The sequence below is a fragment of the Montipora capricornis genome, chromosome 9, assembly GCF_036669925.1.
Source record: "Montipora capricornis isolate CH-2021 chromosome 9, ASM3666992v2, whole genome shotgun sequence".
Lineage (NCBI taxonomy): Eukaryota > Metazoa > Cnidaria > Anthozoa > Scleractinia > Acroporidae > Montipora > Montipora capricornis.
Genome location: NC_090891.1, coordinates 15,876,922 through 15,882,840, shown reverse-complemented (window position 1 = coordinate 15,882,840; position 5,919 = coordinate 15,876,922).

The window sequence follows — 5,919 nt, the reverse complement described above, 5'->3', positions numbered from 1 at the left end:
CACACAGCCATGGACTTGTTTGTACTTGTTTGTACAAATTGTTCGTGGTGTAATATTGGGGAAACTGGCAGATGATAACAATTCTTGCCCGTTACCTGGGCAATACAACATTCTTTTTAACAAACATTCATAACCATTTACATTTTTATAATTTCACAATTCACGCTTTCTACTGGGTTGCCAAACCCAGTCGGAATCTGCGTTGCATTTCGTGGTTTTTAATTTTTTTCTGTGTCGGTAAAAGTCTTGCCTGTCACTCCCCTGCTTAGTGGTGTCTTTGTGCATAGAGTCTTCTTTGCGTAGATTTCTCTGGTGCACACGGGAGGACATTTAATTATTAACCTGGAATGGCGTTGAAAGTCATTGTAACACGAATGTAGTTTTAGTGCGTCTTTAAACAAATATGCCTTTATGGAGCTCAAGAATGGAACGTCAATTGGGTAAAATAAGCGATGAAAAATAAATATCTGGAATCTTTAAAGGGGCTTGATCAAGCTATTTTAGGTAATTTTGTTTAATTTTGTTTAATTATGAGCTCTAAACGTCAAATTGGCAGAGCTAAGAGTCTTTACTTTGCAAAATCACGGCCACATAACAACTGAGAATGATTTTCCAGCTGTGTAAATGACATTTTTGATAAAGACTGACATAAATTTGAAAAAAGGTGGTCCGACGTTTTTCAAATTTACCCAAATTCAATCCATTTCAATCCTCTCCAGTTTTGTCCATCCATGTCCCTTCTTAGCTTCCCTGTGTTTTGTTACAGTTCTTCTATAGTTTTGAACAGTAATTTTGTTATTTTAGTTAATTCTATGACCATTCGATCAAAGCTGAAATTGCCTAAAATTGCGTGACCTAGCCCCTTTAAAGCGACGAGTAATGGTCTTCAACAACAATTTCATTTTTCGCTGTTGGATATCAAGTAAGCTTTAACTTGGTATTATATACAAGTCAAATGGCAATTCTTTTATGGATTTAACACGCCTTGAATGCATCACTGTGTTTACTGAAGTCGCATCTAAGTTGTCTGGCAAGTTACATTCATTTTATGACTCAACTCGCAAAAGGTAAAAAAAAAAATGGAAATGTGACAGTAAAAAATTATTTGAATGAAAGCTTGTTGTCTCTTTAGTGCTTTATTATTTCCGGTGAAGGTTCTTTCGAAAAGGGTTTGATGTGAACTGTCAGAAATTTATTTAATTGCATATGCTTTGTGACAGCGATTGTGTGTTTCGTTTGCACAGACGCGACTAAAAGAGGAAGGGTTTCTTGCCTCTTATAGCAAATATGTTGTTTGTTTCAATAAATGTTTCGCTGGAAAAGATTTCTGTGAAATTTCCAGCTTTTGTAAATTTATCATGTTGTGTAATTTTCGAGCTTAACAAATTTGCATACATGTGTTGAAATGTGATATGGGGAAAATTTTTGTGGTAGGGCATAAGCCACGAAAATAAACAGGTCTGTTGGAAGCGTGCTTGAGTTTCAACAAAATGAGCCCCAAAATCGGCTGCTATTCCCAAAACGATGGAATTACCTTGTAATAAATAACCTCGTCTTGGAGAGTAAATTTTTGACTTTGCAGAAACATTGGTCAGCCCTCAAGAGTTGGGCGATTGTGATCTTTATGTTGAATTCACACATCTCTTGTCAAAATTCATAACACTTAAAAGAAAAAGAAGACTAACAAAAACAAAAACCCGGTATCTTGGCATCATTTGATACAGATGCTTCACTGTTTCGCGAGTAAACATGCTGCGGTAACTTGATCAAGGCGCTTGCTGAATTCGATGTGCGATTTACTCGGTGCAGCCAAAAGTACAATAACAAAATTCAAAAATCTCCCAAAATGTTTTTCCCTGATGGTAACTTTTTATCTTCGTGGTTCAAAATTAATGTTGTTTTCATGTCGTAAATTTTGTTACTGATGGCAAAATACTTTATTCTTGACCGACCGTCCTGAAAACTTCCTTCTGCTCTTCCTAAAAACTGTGTATTTATTTACTTTTGCATCAATATTTGTTTTGCATAAAGCAAGCTAACAAAATCTGTATCTTGCTTGGTTCGCATTTGATAGTGTTAAAATAGAATTTTCGGTCCTATGCTTCTGTTACGAAGTGGTATATTTTTTAGGTGGCGCATCCAGATCCTATCCTCGTCGGAGAGGGTTTAACTTCAGTGAACTTTGTTTACAAAGCTGTCATCTGCCCAGAGTGCACGTTTACACTTGTGGTGAAAAGAAGTTGTGAGGGAACTTGAAAATGATCAACATGTCAGCCCAGAAGCCAATGTTTCTCGATTTCCTTTTCTTTTCTTCAATCTTTCTGGGTTTAGTACTTTGCTAGTAGCCACATGTCTTCTCAGGGGGCTATTAGAGACCTTACGTTCGCGCGTTCTTCAACCTTTCATCGAGTGTTAAAATTAGGGAACAATTTAGTTCGGCTTTGTTTTATCTTGAAACACGCAAAAAGGATTCTTGTTTAATTCTTTTGCCGCCTTGTGATGGTTTAGTTTCAGCTTATATTTGCATGCAGCTTGATTGAGAATTCCCCAATGACAAGGTTAAAAGGAAAAAAAAAGCTTCTCAGTTGTATCTGCAGTTTTGTTAAATACTATAGGATTTGGTAGTAATAATATAACTGTATAATTTCCGATCTATGGTAATTCCTTATCAGCCTGTTTTTAAACACTTTGAAAGTTAACTTTCGTCTTGTTTTGCTCTTTGGACAGTAAGAAGAATTTTGTTGCCATCTTCAGGCAGTACAATAGCCTATATTGTCCTCTCTTGGTCCATGTTATGAAGAAAAACTTGTTTCACAAAATTATTCTCGCATCCAATTGGACAACTCCCCCTCCCCACCCCCAAATGGAAGGCCAATTTCCAACAGTTTAGTTAGTTTGTTACTGGTATCTTCGATTTGTTTAAAAACTGATTTCCCTGTGACAATGCGGCCTTACATAGGGCTGGAAAATGGTTCGGATCTGGAATGTCCCAATTCCCATCAATTTCATCAGGTTTTTACTCTTTCCATATAGCCAAGCCATGAAATGGACCGAAGCTCATGACATATTCTTTCTCAAAGAGATTCTTCAATTTCAAACTTGGCAGCACAAAAAAGGCAGTGTTGAGAGGGGTGAAGTTTGGGGAAATCTTGCTTGTCAACTTGGAAGATTGCGTGACCCACTATTTCGTGTAACGCAACGTTCAGTATGTGAGAGATACCTGCTTCTTGACAGGCACTTTCGGAAGAAAGTTCTATTTCGTCATTGGACTACGTCACTAAGGAGTCATGTGAGATATGCGCACACAGATCGAGGAATCAGTTGCCTGCGTAGTTTTTCGAGCGAACGGTTGTGTATGCAACGTAGCGGAGAATATTTAGATAATAACCAATAAAAGTGGAGAAATTATGGCTTCGGATGACAAATTGGAACAACAGCTGCTGGCAGATGAGCTAAGCGACAACAACGAAATGACGACAGTGAAATCGATGCCAGAAGCGTTGACAAGTCTGGTCGACAAAGTAGAAACAATGTCAAGCAAGATTTTCAACATGAACAAATCCATAAAAAGATTGCAATCCAACATAGATGCCCCTGGCTCCAACGAAGGACCAAGTAAAAAACAACGTTTAACTGCCCAAATTGAAGTAGAAGAAGATGACGATAACAGCGATGCAGAGGGATTGCGCCGCCGAAATGAACCCGATGCCGACTCGGCAAATGAGGGTCATATGAGCGACACGTGTTCGACTCGAACATGACGCTCTGCTCCAAGAAATCTCACATGATTTGGAGCAAGAAGAGGAGGTAGGGGGCACTATAAACCAGCAACTTGCTGATATTGTCAACAAAAGATGGTCAACGAAACTTCCTGAAACAAAGCAAAAAGAAAAAATGGAAAAATATTCCAGACCAAGCAATTGTGAAAAGCTTATTGTCCCTCGAGTTAATGCGGATATATGGGACAATAAAACTAAACACAACAACCTACGTGCTACTAGCACGCAGAAAATACTGGCCAAGGTTGGTTCTATACTTACCTTCACTACTGATAAATTACTGCAAATGTGTAATGCAGCCTCGCCAGATGTTGACCAGTTGATTACAATGAATACCGATGCATTGGCACTTCTAGCCCACACAATGTGTGAGCTATCTATGCGTCGACGCGACGCTATTAGGCCAAACCTAAACAAGGATTATAGCAGTCTTTGTGCCTCACGTGTACCCATAACAACTTACTTGCTTGGAGATAACCTCCAAACACAACTCAATGATATTCGGGCCTCCAACAAGATTAGCAAAGCAGCAGTGCCTCAAAGGTTTGATAAAGCCAGACCTTATGGCCGCCCTCATTCTCATGGTACAAACAATTCGAGCTCCCAGGGAAAGTCAAGAAAGAAGCATTTTTTATCCAACAGTCAGCCGTGGAAGAAACACCCACCAAGGTCGACCTTTCACCCCAAAAAGACCTCGACATTTACAGCCAATCGCCAACAACAACAATAACTCCCAACAAAGAAGCAACCAAACAAATCTTGGAGAATTTACAGGTTAGCAATTTAGAGAAAGACCTGCCATTACTAATAAGTTACTTAACCACACGAGTTGACCGTTTTCAAGCAGGCCAATTAAGTCACTTCTGACTCAGAAGTTCTATGCACAGTCTGGGGTGAGAAAATTGAATTTAGTTCTTTACCTTACCAACGAAAAGCACCAAAACAAAATACATTTTCAGTTTTAGAACAACTTGCTGTTGAACAGGAAATAAAAAAAAGCCTCTAGCCAAGGGTGTTATTGTTCAATCTACCCATGAGCAGGATGAATTCATTTCACCCATTTTCTTAAGACCAAAGCCTGATGGGTCATATAGAATGATATTAAACCTAAGAGGTTTAAATGAATATGTTGAATACAGACACTTTAAAATGGACTCCATTTGGAATGCCATAAGCCTAATGAAGCCATATTGGTACATGGGATCCGTAGATCTCAAAGATGCCTATTATTCAGTGTGCATCTGTTCAGAGCATCAGAAATATTTAAAATTTTCTTGGAATGGAACATTATATAAATTTACTTGCTTCCCTAATGGGCTAGCTTTGGTCCCTAGAAAGTTTAATAAGTTACTAAAACCTGTGTACTCATCACTAAGGAAAAAGGGTCATATTTCATCACTCTATATTGATGCCTCTATCTTGATGGGTGATAATTTTAATGAATGTGCCCTGAATGTTGTTGATACAGTTAAAGTTTTAGATAAATTGAATTTTGTGACTCACCCTGAAAAGTCTGTGCTTCTACCAACACAAGTAATTGTATTTCTAGGCTTTATCCTTAATTCCATAACTATGACTGTCTCATTGACACCAGAATAGGCAGAGAAACTGAAATTGGCAGTTACTCGCCTGCTGTCGTGTGGTATGCCTCCTATTAGAGAGGTTGCCCAGGTCATTGGCCTCATTATTTCCACATTTCCAGGGCTGATGTATGGCCCCCTGTACTTTCGTATCACAGAGGGTGGAAAAACTCAAGCCCTCAAACAAAATAAGGGGAATTATGACACCCACATGCAACTATCCTCTAGTGCAAAATTGGAGCTGCAGTCGTGCATAAACAATGTAGAAACCTCTACCAATCTGATCTACAGATCAGAACCACATATGATTATGTCCACAGATGCCTCTAAGGTGGGCTGGGGGTGTGTCATAAATAGTATTAAAACTGGAGGGCTTTGGACTCAGGAGAAGGGTAAATATCATATAAATTATTTAGAAATGCTAGCAGTATATTTTGGACTTAAAGCACACAAAACTCTTGTTTCTAAAATGCATGTGAAAGTCCTAGTAGATAATACTACTGTCCAGAACACACTTAATAAAATGGGAACCAGTCATTCTCCATCATTAAACAGTCTAT